The sequence below is a fragment of the Ochotona princeps genome, chromosome 1 (genome assembly GCF_030435755.1).
Source record: "Ochotona princeps isolate mOchPri1 chromosome 1, mOchPri1.hap1, whole genome shotgun sequence".
Lineage (NCBI taxonomy): Eukaryota > Metazoa > Chordata > Mammalia > Lagomorpha > Ochotonidae > Ochotona > Ochotona princeps.
The window spans coordinates 160,536,301-160,551,689 of NC_080832.1; the positions used below are offsets into that span (position 1 = coordinate 160,536,301).

The 15,389-nt window shown below is 41.6% G+C and overlaps 1 long non-coding RNA gene across 1 annotated transcript in view; it reads right to left on the reverse strand.

Moving 5' to 3' along the window:
* Nucleotides 1–12,264: 12,264 nt before the first annotated feature.
* The window catches only part of LOC131481896 (uncharacterized), a 158,918-nt gene continuing 155,793 nt past the window's right edge, over nt 12,265–15,389 (reverse strand). The window contains exon 3 of the long non-coding RNA XR_009246631.1: nt 12,265–12,391. This is a non-coding gene — a long non-coding RNA (uncharacterized LOC131481896). The remainder of the gene's footprint in view (nt 12,392–15,389) is intronic.

A 15,389-nucleotide genomic window follows, 5' to 3' on the forward strand; every position in this document is an offset into this window, starting at 1 on the left:
GGTTTTTATTCTAATATTGATAAATATGAGAACATTAAAATTCAAACCCTGTCTGTGGACTTCTAGAAGAAATCGTCATGTATGAAATTTTTTTTGCCAAAAAAAGCTGTATTTGGGCCCAGCGTCATAGCCCAAGGTTAAAGTCATCACCTTGAAAGCACCAGGATCCCATATGGGCGCCGGTTCTAATGCCGGCAGTGCACTTCCCATCCAGCTCCCTGCTTGTGGCCTGGGAAAGCAGTTGAGGACGGCCCAAAGCCTTGGCACCCTGCACCCACATGGGAGAACTAGAAAAGGCTCCGGGATCCTGGCTTCGAACTGGCTCAGCTTCAGCCGTTGCAGCCGCTTGGGGATTGAATCATCGGACAGAAGATCTTCCGCCCTATCTCTCATACTCTCTGTATATCTGACTTTGCAATAAAAATAAATAAATCTTTAAAAATGCTGTATGTATATGATAAGGAAGCAAATAAAATCTGAAACGCTTCCAGTCCCATGACAAGGAAAATTCAAATTTAAAAATATCACAGATGAAGTGCCTTTAGTATGAACCACACATATATCATTTAAAAAGTTTTAAAGGTAGATATGCTTATACAACAAATAAACAGAAAATGAAAAGTTTATTAGAGTCAATAGAATCTACACTAACCATTGATGAATGGATAATTTACAAAGCTTATAAATTGTATTTCCAGTATTTTCACAAAAGCACTAAGGAAAAAACAGAGAAGTATTGATAAAGAAGAATTATCTGGCAACTGTGAAAAGAACCGGAAGCAATATTGCGTTTCTCAAATTTTGATTTTAATCAAAATTTATTCAAATCAAATAAAATCAATCAAATCAAAATCAAAATTTGATTTTAGCACAGTGATTGGTGAAATGTGATATGATTATTAAATCAAACTCATTACTTGTTTTGGTATGAACTAAGTTAAGGACATCCTTTCAACCTTTAAATGGTTGAAAAATATCAAAGGAAAAATAATATTTCTTTTCCACAAAAGTTCTATGAAGTTTGATATTCTGTATCCAGAAACAAAATTTCACTGAAACACAATCATGTTCATTCCTGTTTCTTAGTGTCTGTGACAACTTGTGTGCTGCAAGAGCTGAACTTGAATAGTGTTGACATAATCAGTAAGGCCCAAAAACCCACAAATATCAGTGATCTGTCCCTTTACAGAAGCTTTCTGATCTTTGGCTTAAAATAAGAATAAAATGATGAAAGACCTGGGTTTTTACCATCTTCTAATTAGAGTTGTGAATTACTCGATTGTGTAATGAGTGTCGTGTGACACAGTAGGAGCCGCCTCTCCTGTTGACATGGTTCAGTCTCTTTGAATGAGGATTTTATAACGTGTGCTCTAAGGATTTTAAGTTCAAGGGCTACTAAAGGCTGTCACTTCAGAGAAAGAAGACAGATGATAACTTTTTCAAAAATGCTGGATGACATGTCAAAGATTCAATATGCTAATGTAAGCTACAAATCTTCACATATATTCTACGTTGGCATCTTTTTCTACTGCAACTCGCTTGCCAACATGGTGCGTCCAGTGGGTCTATTATGCCTTGAAATAGATCTTGGGAAATGATACATCAGTTAGGTAAACGTGAGGATTGTGAGTCAAATTTGTCAAATAGTGATCAAATGATGAACCATAAAAACACATGTAATATTCTACAATTTGTGGTCTGGAACGTTGCATTCTGATATTAACTTTGCACACATATGGGGTATAATTCCCAATAGCCTGAAAAGAAACAAAACAAAATAAACACCAACAAAAAAACAATTCTTGGCCAGGATGAAGCATTTGCAGGCAGGGAAAGTCTACTGGCACTAGAGCTTGCCCATATAAGGCAAACAAAAAGGGTTTTATGGAGCAGAAAGCCAAAGTAGCCAGGTTATCAACCAGCACAGATTTCACTCAGAGCTCTAATCAGCGGGAGCACTTGGAAAAACAACCGGCCTGCAAGGGATAATCACTGCTTGGAAGAGAAGTTGTGCGAAATAGTTTCCTATGTGTGGACAGCACACGACTGCAGCCGGCCAAGGATGCTGATAAAGTTATTCCATTTACTGATTGCTATAGCTTGGAGATATTCCTAAAGTTTTGACTTCCTTTCTTGATTTTCTAACAGAGAGAAGTGGTGACGAACAAAGGAATACACTGAATACAACAAGAGAAGTGGGGTCACTTTTTTTTTTTCTGAATGGCATTCCAGAGTGTTTAGTGCTTTTTTGTAATTTTGCTACATGTTTTACTCAACTATTGCAGTTTACCTTCCCAAGAAAAAATTCACACACCGAGAAAGGATCAAGCTCAATTTCTGAAGGAATGACAAATTAAATTAATTTTCAGACTTCACTTCTGCACAGTTTTCTAAGCTGTATTTGTCGTCACGATCATCATCACCAAGATCCTCATTAGCGGCATTCCCATGCAAGAAAACATGCAATAATAACCCTAAGTGATTACAGATGATAGATAAACAGGCTACAGGTGACAGATAAAAGTGGCAAGTGACTCACAGGAGATGTTAGAAAAAAAAAAAGCCATTTCCTGCCTGAAGACTTAAATTCAGAGGAAGCGCAATGTGTGGCAACTGTCTTGTTGTCATGAAGACAGAGCCTGCAGAGGTAGAAGCAGATCAAAGGGAAGACCAAGGCTGCAAGGCAAGGAGAAGCTGAGGGCTTGCTTTCCTCGCCAAATGTTTTATTCTATTTGCTTGAAAGACAGAGATAGACGGCATAGGTGATAGAGAGATAGATCAATCTAAAGACATCATTTGAAGTCAGGTAGAAGACCTTGGTAACAAGCCTAAGTCTAGTTCTCTAACAAACTTCCGAGTAATGTGAACCACTTTGGATACAGTGCAAAGAATAAGCCTTACTGGAACAGCATATAAAATCTTAAACATCAAGAGTTTCATTAAAAGCATCACTGATATTTTGTTGGTAAGACTGAAAAAAATAAAAACAGGCCAATTGGATTCTGTGTCCTATTGGGAGAAAGAAATTACTGGAAATATTGTGCTAATTATTTTACATTTACTCAAATATCTTAGTAATGTGCAGTATGCTACTTGTATTTCTCACATCTAGAGCAACAGTTTATTCTGAGCCTCTTAGATTTTAGCTTTTGGTTCCCTAAATGATGAAATTTAGTACTCATTTGGGTTTACCTTTGCGGCTAACCTAAACCCACAATCCCAACACGGAAGCCCAGTGCTTTCTATTGGTCTGTACTCATGAGGAAATGAAGTCCTCCACATCTGTTCCAGGAGTGCCCAAGCACACTGACTCACACAGTCTAGAATAATCCATTGTGAAGCCACTCTATGCCAGGTACTGCTGTCAGTACTGGAGGTGCAGAGATAAATGTGTAAACTTGCCTAAATGAGTGGAACTCTCTGGCATTTTTAAGCAGAAGGATATCATCCAACATGTTAATAGAGTTACTCTGCAGCATTGGGTTGGACTTGGAGTGAAAGGCAGGAACTTGGAGACCATTCAGGAAACTGTGGCAATAGTTGCAGTGGTAGCGGATTGCAGAAATAGAAGTAGAAGGTTGAGGATTTGCCAGGTCACAATAAAGTCCACTGGAACAAAGCATAGACCCCAGCATGGGACAAGGAGAGCATACTACAAATTCAGTGACCTTGACTTGTCTGCCTCCTTCACCCTGATGTCCCCGGTCTCCTCAGCAGACTCCAGCTTGAGTTCACTGTCCCCAAGGAGCCATCACCTGGCAGTGGAGACCCTCAGAACTGTAGTTCCCCTCTTTCCACATTGACTTCACCTGGAGTCAGGTGAGTATGTCCCACTCAAGTTAATGTCCTTTTATTTGGAACAGCATTTGCCATGCAATTGCTGTTTATAATAATTTATTATTCTAATAAATCTATGTTTAATACATACATACATCCCTTTTAACCTACTCAGACACTATTTCCTTGTTTTCTCACTATCATTGATGATGTGAACATATCAGTATATGTGGGATTGTTCTTGGCAGAGAAGGGTCCCACAGAAAGGCCATAACTCACCAATTTTCACTTCAAGAAATTGAAGAAGACTTCAGTATTGTTTCTGACTTTTCTCAAACTTTTGAAAACACATTTTCTCACTCCCTATTTAGAGCACCACTTTGCCTTTATTAAAAAATATTGTCTTTAGTCTTTAAAACATCAGCCCAGGGATAAGGAAGCGGCTTTGGATTTAGTAAGACACAAACCAACTTTCGCAAAAGTTTTGCTTATTCAAACAAAAACAGTTCTGTGAATTCCCCCTCCCCCAAGGAAGACTGGGTGCTGACCTAGTCTTGTTTGCTTTCCTATTCAGTATTCTTTCCTACCAACTTCCCTCAGGGTCTAAAGAGGAATTTCCAAACTGCACAAAGAACTGCCTTCATGGTCATGCTTACTTGGTGTTTCTGGTCTAATGGCAAAGCGATGTTGAAATAACAGAAAAGCATTTTTTTTCCATTTCTATTTTGATAGCTTAACATTTTAAGGAAGTTTGTCTTCCTCAACAAAGAAATAACACATGGAAACAGCAAATCAAGTGTTTAGTAAGAAAGAAGACATACCATATTTCCTTGAAGAAATCAGAATGGCCGTTATTTTCAATGATGGTAGGTTACTTACTGATGTTTACCTTATAACATAAATGTGCAATGCGATGAGTGAACATTTTTATTTGCTCCCATCAGGAGGTCTATGAAGAATACACCACTGTCATCACTGCTGATGAGAAGCAATGAAGCTCCATATGTGCCCAGAGTCCTTCTGCTAAGGTTGGACAGCTCACAATGGAGAATGGAAAGACCCAAGTGACAGCTGTTGGCCTTCCAACATGTCTCCTCATTTTTATATTCCCATCTCGTGAATCTTACCTCACAGCCATGCCATTTCCCTATTCAATTGTTACACTGGACCTTCCAGCTAAGACAAAGGAAAGTTCTAAGTAAATTCTGTTTCTTTGTTCATCAGGTAGACCACGTTGCTTTGACCTGACATCCATCCACAGGAAACAGTGATGGTCAGATTTCCTGGTGTGAGACTGAGAACCACCAGGACTTGGAGATTCTACCCAAAAGTAAGGCATAAAACATATTGCTTGTCATATCACATCGTATGTTTGCTCATATCTTATTGTCCATACCACTTAATTGGCCAAGAACAACTTAAAGAAGAGTGGGGATGCTCAAATGCACCGTGGTTTTGGAAAGAGGAGGAACAAAAATAAGCTGTATATCCCTCATCTGAAATGCTTGGGATCAGAAGTGTTTCAGATGTTGAGGAGTTTTTTTATTGTTTAAATATTTACAAGTACAAAATCAGATATCTCAAGATGGGACCCAAATATGGTTCTTACATGTCTGCCACATCCCTTATATTAAAAAGTAATTTTATGCCATTTGTTTTGTGTATGTGTGTTTCGACTGTAACACATTGCATGAAGTTGGTTGTGGAATTTGTTTCATGTCAGTGCTCAAATGTGTTAGATTTTAGAACACTGAGGATTTTGAATTTTCAGATGAAAGCTATTCAATCTGTGTTTCTAAGCACTCAGTGCCGCAGCAAGGTTTGCCTCAAAAAGCACCGTAAGAGCTAAAGCTTCACCTGCATCTGCTCCATAGACACGGCTCCTTAGGGCTCATCTTTCTGTGTGGGGTGCTCCGCCACAGTAAAACTGAGTAGGAAAACACACATCCATGCTGATTCTAAATGCCTCTTAGCTATTAAACTCAGAAAGACCAGAGGCAGTCTGGGGCCAGCCCTACCTGCCATACAATTGTTTGATACACAACCAAGACTGCTCTACAGATAATGAAAATTGTGAGTTTGACTGATATCTACACTATTGACAGATCCACAATTTCAATGACATGCAAATGTAAGCATGAATTTCTTACCCTCACATTTTATAACAGCTGTGGTTTTTGTTCATCAAGATTGCCCAGGGTTGGGTGTGTCCACACTTCAGATTTGGTTGAGATTATTCTCTGGATTTGTCATCCTCATGCAATAGCTATTAATAGCTAGCTATTCCTCACTTGCTAAAGGGCAGGAGTCTGGGCTTGCAAGCCCAACAGTGCAAACACAGTTTCAAACATTTGGACAAAGTGAAGCACACATGCTGCACGAGATGAGAACAATCCTCCTGTCTGGAGACAAAGCAGATTACAAGGTCAAGGGCAGAGCAAGTATGCTGCACTCATGGACCCAGTAGGGACATGAGCATTTGTGAGCAATGGTATGAGCAACCCCACCTGAAGAAAAAAGAACGTGTGATTTTCATAGTAAAATGTTGGACTTGCAAGCAACACTTCCTTGTAGGACTTCTCTAAGACACAGAGATGCAATGCACTCTTCTCCAGAGAGCTATATACTTGATGTTCTTATGTGAGAGGTGCAGAAGCATGTGCGCATGTGCACACACACACACACGGTGAGAGAGAGAGAGAGAGAGAGAGAGAGAGAGAGAGAAGCTCTCATAGGCTGCTGTTTCACTTCCCAAGTGTCTGCAAGATCCCCTCCTGGGATCCAAGCTGAAATCAGAGCAATCCAGGTTTCTGGTGGTTGAAACTCAACCACCTGAACACCACCTGCTTCCTCCCAGGGTTTGCATCTGTAGGGAGCTGGCATCAGGAGCCAGAGCAGGGAGTTTGCTCTCTCCAACGCTGGACAGACATCTTGAAATGGAGATCTTACTCCAAGCTGTACTTTCTGAATAATATGTTTGAAAACAGAAAGTCCAGATTTATCATTGTTTGAACAGAACTCACAAAGAAAATGCTAAACTATTATAAACTAGGAATCCTCTGTGATCTTTCCATGTATAGACCCTCCTAGGCTGCATTATGTGACACAAATGTTTCAAGGGTGATGTGTGCAGGATCAAGCCGCTGACCATGGTGCTATTACCACACAACGCCAGCAGAATGGGAGTTGCCGCAAGATCCTTGAAAGGGAAAAAGTTAGACTTTGGGTTTTTTTTTTTTTTTTAAGATTTATTTATTTTTGTTGCAAAGTCAGATATACAGAGAGGAGGAGAGACAGAGAGGAAGATCTTCCGTCCGATGATTCACTCCCCAAGTTACTGCAACAGCTGATGCTGGGCCAATCCGAAGCAAGGACCCAGGAACTTCCTCCAGGTCTCCCACATGGGTTCAGGGTCCCAAGGATTTGTGCCGTCCTCAATTGCTTTCCCAGGCCACAATCAAGGAACTGGATGGGAAGTGGAGCTGCCCAGATTAGAACCAGTGCCTATATGGGATCCTGGTACGTTCAAGGTGAGGACTTTAGCCACTAGGCCACAGCACCGGGCCCAAAAGTTAGACTTTTAAACAGCTTGCTTCCCAGCAGCTCAGAGATCAGTTTTGAGGATTCGGAGGTAGCGAACATCTCAAACACTTTGCCTCAGTTGTACAGAATGCTTCCTGCTGATACATGAGTCAGCAAGTTTATAGGGTATTATAATAATCCAAATAACTCAAGATACTTAAAATCGAGGCCAGGGAAAGAGATAAGGGCTGACAGAAACATATCAGAATGCAAGCCAGACTGGAAGGAAGAAAAAATAATAAATGGTTTAAAAGGATCCACCTGGATAGCTCTTAGTTATGTAGAAAGCCCAAGACAGAGTGTTTCTGGACACAGACTTAATCTCAAGCAAAGCAACACTGATGTACAAAAGTTTAGGGGAACTACAGATGTGCATGTCTGTGGGTCTGAAACAGGTAGATCCACGGGCTGGGTAAAACAAGTCAGAACGCAGAGGCGTCCCTGGAATTTTCACAGTGCTGACTGCGGCGGGCTCTGGGGTTTAGCAACAGGAGCACGATTTGTATCCCCCGAATCACATATTCTGTGACAAGGTGAAAGTACACTGTCCAAGGCTTTGGGACACTGCACCCACATGGGAGACCCAGAAGAGGATCTGGGTTCCTGGCTTTGGATCAGAGCAGCACCAGCCGTTGCGGTCACTTGGGGAGTGAATCATCGGATGGAAGATCTTCCTCTCTGTTTCTCCTCCTCTCTGTTTATATCTGACTTTGCAATAAAAATAAATAAATCTTTTTTTTAAAAAAAAAAAAGGAAAGTACACTGCTCTGAACACGTGTTTGCAAATGTTCTGATCTGGATCTTGCCCCAGGAGAACTGGAGAGGCACTCATCCCACGGAACGGGGTAGAACCTTCCAGGATTTGAAGAGTGCATCCTCTTGTCAGCCCTTCACAGGTGAAGTTGCAAGTCAACAGGAGTGACTCCTACTTGCTGATAGCCCAGCAGTCACCCCAGCAACACTCAGCCGCAACAGGGCCTTGCAGGGCTGTGCTGCTGTGCTCCGCTGGCATTGTCGATGAAATAGCTATTGGCCAAGCGTGCCTATGGGTCACTTGACACATGGTTACTGAATTGAAAAACAAATGGACTTTCCAAGTCTATCTAATTTTAATTAACTGCCAGCTAAGTGGCTGCATGTGGCAAGTGGCAAGTGGCTGCCATGTTGGAGAACACAATTCTGAGCCTTGGAACTTTTTGAAGTACTCAAAAGAAGCTCGCATACCACCCTCTCACTTCCGCCATTTTGCAAATACCTATTCTCATTGCTGATTTCTGAATGCCAAGGAGCCAAGGGCAGTTGCTTAGCAGCTTTTTCACTTGTCAAAAGAAATCACCTGCTCTTAATGGGCGTCTGACTGTGCCACGACAGTAGGGACAATGTAGTTCAGGATTATGTGCTGCTGCGATTCTACCTGGCAGGTTTCTCCCGTACGGGATCCCTTCCTGCAAAGTTGAGGAAGATGACAGGGTTTTAAATGATTAACTCCTCTGGGCCACATGACTTAATTATACAGTACATCCAGGGATAGGCACATGGGTCTTTCATGGTAAATGATATGACGGTCTTAAAAACTCATTAATATGTCATTAACCAAGCAGACATTTACTAATTAAACAATTAGCCCCTCTGTTCTTTTCCTTTGTTCCTCCCCAAGATGCTCAGTTACCCAGGTCCCCAATTTATCAGAAGGTCCCCCCTCTTTTCCCAGAGAATATCACTCAGAAAGGCAACTTGAAACTGAAATGATTCCACTAGATTTTCTTTTCAAATTGGCTACAAAGAAAAAATCAAGACTCTCTAAGCATAATTGAAGGTGAGGGCTGGCCCCTTTGAAACAAGCCACCCTGATACATAAGACAATTTTACATACATACGAAATAATAACTGCCGTAATTGGCACAACTATCAAATATAACAAAAATACACATCTTAAGATTCTAAAAAAACTGACAAGATCAAAGAATTGAATGAATTATCGTGACCCATTGCATTAAGTCAACACCAAGAGAATGTGTAACGTTCTTAAATTGTCTCTCACAAGGCTTTTAATGTCCACTATGCTGTTCCACTGATTTGTGCTTAATTATAATATTGTTGACACTACGTTATCTGCAACAAGGGATTATCTGGCATACCAAAATAAAATAAAAATAAAAATATTCTGAAGTAGAGTCTTGTGTATTTTAAAATGGCAACTGCAAAAATGTTGCAAATTCAGTGTAGCAATGTGTAGAAACACAAGGTTTCAGAAGAACTGCCATGTTCACATGTTGAATCCAGTTTCCTTTTGGTTTTTATGCTGTGTGGTTGAACAGCCAGGGTTTCTGCTATAAATCCTTCACTGGTCAACAGGATTGAATATTAGCAAAGAGTCTAAAACTTGGTCACCATTGGGATAGTGCAGCTGATAATAAAACACAGCAATGGAAATGGTAGAACTTGGGAGAGAAGAAGTTGTAGGGTCTGGCACGATGACTAAGTGGCTAAATCCTCGCCTTGCATGTGCCAGGATCCCATATAGGTGCATGTTTGTGTCCCAGATGCTCCACTTCCCACCCAGTTCCCTGATTGTGGCCTGGGATAGCAGTAAAGTGCAAAGCCTTGGGACCCTGGGCCCACATGGGAGACCAGGAAGAAGCTCTTGACTTTGGTTTCAGATCAGCTAAGCTCTGGCCATTGAGGCCACCTGGGGAGTGGTGGACAGATCTTTCTCTCTGTATCTCCTTGTCTCTGACCTGCCTTTCAAATAAAATAAATAAGTCTTTAAAAAAAAGAAACAGGAAGTCGTAAATATATAGAGTTGCCTGAAGAGGGGTGACCCTGATTTTTCTAGCAGCTTCTCTTTCTCCTTTCCAAGTAGGTGATGAGGCTGAGTGAGAAGTAATATTATGTTCTTTATTGTTCTAACAGCAACATCTTGTCCAAACAGCAATTGCAAGAGGCCTAATCTTGTGAGAGGACAGCAAATTGATTCTTCCCTCTGTGAATGGTATGGGAGGGATTGTAAGGGCCATTTAGTACTGTGACCAGGCCACCAACAACATAAGGAAAACGCAGTTCACGAAAGTTGCATTGACTCCCAAGCTTCTCCTCAGCCAGAGAGAGCTTTGCAATAAATCCCATACAGTTCATGCTCCAGGAATCCTGACTGGGTCACGTTGTGTCACAGCAGTAAACCACCTCTTGCAATGCTGGCATTGCAAACTGGAGCACCAGTTCAAGTTCCAGCCGCTCCACTTCTCATCCAACTCCCTGCCAATGCACCTGGGAAAGCAGAGGGAAGCGGTCCAAGTGCTCGGAGCACGCCATCACAGAGGACACCAGGACGGAGTTCCAGCCTCCTGGCTTCAGCCTAGATGTTGTAACTGCTCAGCGAGTCAAACAGTGGATGGAAAATTATCTATCTCAGTAAGTGTGTGGGCATGCATGTATCTCATTCTGTTGCAGTGCCATTCAAATTAATCAATAAATATTTATTTGAAAAATTTCTCTTGCTGGCTCAGGCTCTCCTGAGTTCATGGATATCACCTTATAGTTGGGAGACATTCTTTACATGTCCGTCTGGAAAGGGACCGCTCTGCCTACCATGGTCTCAGAATATGGGGTTACACATTGCTATGTGCCAGTTACATCACTGTAATTCTCTCTCATCCCACATAAAATATTAACTTATAGTTATCATTCTGAATAGCTTTTTAGAAGAACTATTGATATAATACATTTCAGATTGCATAAAACCTAGATGTGCAATGCATATGTTGCCAAATTATATAAAGGACCCCTGTTGCCAAGATGTATAGATGTGCAAAGTGCTCTTTAACTTGGCGCAAAATGGAAGAATCTTAATTGGATATGTGAATATGTATGGGTATTCTGCAAAGAGTGTAATTGTTTTTCGTGATTTTCTGCTATCAGGATAAGTGGGGCAGACTGGATCCCTGTAGAAAAGGCTGGGCTGGGCCTCAGAGCACTTGGTTCTCCTCACCTGTGCATCATTAAGGAGCTGAGTAGCCTCCTGCAAGGTTACTTCTAGACCTCATGTCTCCTGAGTACAATGGGAAGTGGGGGAGAGCTCGACGCCTTGCTATGCAAAGCAGTGTCCAAAGCGCAGCATTAGGAACATGGAGACTCAGTCCCCACCCCAGGCTTCCTGAATCACAAGCTGGGATTTCAAAGAAATCCCCAGGACGTTCATGATGCAAAGATACAGCAAAGAGGCTCCATCTAGGAGCAGAAAGCAGCCATCAACTGACACCAAACCCCCTGACACCTTCAACCTACAATCCGGCATCTGGGAGTCTGCAAGGTCAGCTTCTGTTGCTTTGAAGCCACCCACTCTATGGTTTGTTTTATAGCGGTCAGAATAGACTAAGATAGAGTGCAGTTCAAAGACTTTGAAGACTCAAATTAGAAGAAAAGTCAGTATTATTGTTAGCTTTTAGACATTTTTCTGTAATAACAAAATGCGGATTGTAATCTACTTCAAGGAAATTTTCTCTCAAGTCCTTGGGCATCTGCTTCTTCTTTAAAAAAAAAAAATTCTTTTAAGCTTCCACACATTTTGGAGGGAGTTGACATTAGAAGGCTTATAGTAAATTGAAACAAATAATATTGGGACATAGAATGAGTGAGAACAGAGACCAAGATTTCTGAAAATCAACATAGAAGCTGCCTGGTGTTGAGCCATTTTATAAACACTAATTTAACTCCACAAAGCTACTTGAATGCATTTAAAAAGAACTCTTAAACATATGGACAGCAAGTTTGCAAAAAAAAATTTTTAAAAATAAAAAAGAAGCTGGAGGAAGATTTTATTCCTTGTTTCTGCAACTAACAGGTACTTACCCGTACAGGTGACCATACTTGTGTTGCATGCAAACTGGCTCAGAGGCATTTGGAGAGCTCTAATCAGTGCAGACTTTGAAAAACTTTGATCACCAGGGAGGAAAACGGAAGTCACCCACAAATGTGGTTCTGAATTGCCTTAGTCACGGATGCAGAGAACCTGAGCTGGGATTCCAGTAAATACCTGTAAAATGCAAGAAAAGCCACTCAACATTTCAACACTGGAAAAAACTTGCGTGAGAAACTTGTTCAAAAATAGATCAATGCCCCCTCCACTGACTGCAGACAAAATTAATTACCACTGTTGGCAAAAGATAAATGGCTCCAACGTACAGGATTGTGTAATTACGGCAGCTGCAAAGCTGGATTCCACTTGCCATCTCTTCCCCACATTCAGCTCTGCCACTCACAAGCATGCTCCCCATAATTACAGGTTGGGGTGCAGAAGTAATGGCTGGCTACTGGACCTTATCATCAGCTGGTTCACTACAGCTATGCCCTATCACCTTTTGAGGTTTTGAAATTGCCAACAAGAAAAAAAAAACAAGTTTGTTAGGGAAAAGTTACTGTTATGGCAACAAAATTATTTCTGCAATAATATGTCAAATTAACCATCACCCTAAGGACTGGAATCAGAGCTAAATTCACAATTGGACAAATATTCAATATCAACTTCTGAAATGTCACCAAGGTTCAAGTGAGGTCAAGATAAAGTTTGCAGTTTATCTCAACAGTCCAACATCTACTCCACAACATTTACTCCAGTATACTGGCTGGAAAATAAAAGGTTAAGAACTAAAGAAATGCTTCAAGCAATTTTTTTTTCACTCCTGCTTTCCAAACAGCAAAGAAGCTTGTCAGTTAGGCTCTGGGAGATTTGGGTTCCCCTTTGAAGCCAAGAGGAAAGTTTTTAATCTCATCTTTAATTTTAATCCTTTAAAATATGTAAGTGACTTAGAATTGTGCTAGTTAAATTTGGCAGAGTCCTAGTAGAAAGAAATCAATTTCTTTCAGCCTTACAACAATAAAGGAGTTCAAAGCTGGCCACCTATGTACCCAGATACCCCCGACCCAAACTGCAATTGGCTGACTTGAAAAATCTCCCTTATCAACTGTTCTGAAGAACAAAGAACGTACTCCAAACAGAGGAAGTGAAGTGATATAAAATAGCTGAATCTACGCGTGGTTATCTATGTGTTTTTCTGGCAAGGAAGAAAAAATAAATGAGTTTTAGGAAAGTTTTCATGTTGATGATATGATCTGAGTCAAACATTTAGAAATTAGTCGGCTTTGGGGCTCAAATCACTTATTTTTGATCCACAGTTACTCACAGGATTCTCATAGAACTTACATCAGTTGACAGAATGTAGGTTTCATTCAACAGCGGTATGCTTGTGCCTTAGAGTCATTTTCCAGTTAATGCTTCTATGTAAAAAGTATTCCACACTCAGATAAATAAACAGCCACCATTTTATTATGGTCACAAATTCTGTGTCTGAGAAGTCTGGAAAGGATCTACCTCATGATATGGACTATATGAAACTGACAAGCTGGGAACTGAGACACACAGTGGCTCATTGACACGCATCTGTTGGTTGGCGCTGGATGTCAGATGGAACATCAAACCTCCACTGATGGTTAATTTGAACAATTATGTGTGGTCTCTCGTTTAGCGTTTTAAGCTTCCTCCTGACATGGACACTAAGTTATAAATTGAAGTCCCTAGGGCCAGGTGGCGTGGCCTGGCGGCTGGGGTCCTCGCCTTGAAGGCCCCGGGATCCCATGTGGGCGCCGGTTCTGATCCCGGCAGCTCCACTTCCCATCCAGCTTCCTGCTTGTGGCCTGGGAAAGCAGGTGAGGACGGCCCAATGCATTGGGACACTGCACCCGCGTGGGAGACCCGGGGGAGGTTCCTGGTTCCCGGCTTCGGATCGGCGCACATCGGCCCTTTGCGGCTCACTTGGGGAGTGAATCATCGGACGGAGGATCTTCCTCTCTGTCTCTCCTCCTCTGTGTATGTCTGGCTGTAATAAAATAAATAAATCTTTAAAAAAAAATTGAAGTCCCTAGAGATAATGGAAAATGGGTATAGCATCACTTCCGATAATGATCAGGCAGGTGCAAACTCCAGCCTCGTTGAAACACATGCATCTCTCAGTCAGGAGTGTTTCAAGAATTCCAGGCCAAGCACCAGAATTTGAAGGAGCAGTAAAAGCCTTGCTCATAACCTCTCCATTCTATCATGTGTTTTGTCTCAGACAATGGGGACCTACCTTGTGCCTTCTTGATTTCCCTCCAATGACTTCATAGTTCCCAAATTCTATTCTATATCCTCATGTGATGTATTGAGCTGCATAAGATCAAAACCTCCACTAGATGCTCAGAGAGCTCTAAAAGACAAAATCCCACGAAGTGAGCACACAAAGATTCCCCACCTCCAGTTGTAGATTTCTAAGCCAAAGCAGTGTTTGGAAGCTGTGAGTACAGGTTGGTCTACAAGCACTTGGAGCAATCAGAAATAGAGTCAGAGATCGCCTCCATTCCTTCAAACTCCAACCACATAGGAACGGCAGAACGCGAGACTGTTCAGTATGTGGGAATGCCTCCTCCGTATGCGATCAAGGAGGCAGCTATAGTCACCGTATTGCCCATGGGCAAGATAAGTAAAGCAACGCCATATGAAATAACACCATTGTAACAACTACTGTGCAATGGATTCCCATAAGTGTGGCTATCTGTGAGCGACTATCGACTAACAGCAATGTTAAAGCCATGTCTAACATTCAAAACATGAGAAATATCATTGCCACTTCGGGAGAAACACAGAAAATCACCACTAGAAACAGTAATCGTGAAAGTGCTTTTACAGCACTTGTGGTGCTGGCATCTCCTACAGGAACAGGTTCAAGTTCCCGTTGCTTCATTTCTGATCTTCCGCCCTGATGAAAAGCCTGGCAAATCAGAGGAGGATGCTTCACCTACATGTAAACCCAGGAGAAGCCCCTAGGTCCTGACTTTGAACTGGCCAAGCTTAGGCTCAAGAATGGTTGGGAAGTAAACCAGCAGCCTTCAAGTAAATAAGCAAACTGGACTCTATGCTTGGCATATGCTTGCTAAGAGGGAATCTCAACTGAACTTGAACTATGGTTACGCAACAGGGTGGTGGAACCCACCATGGGGGG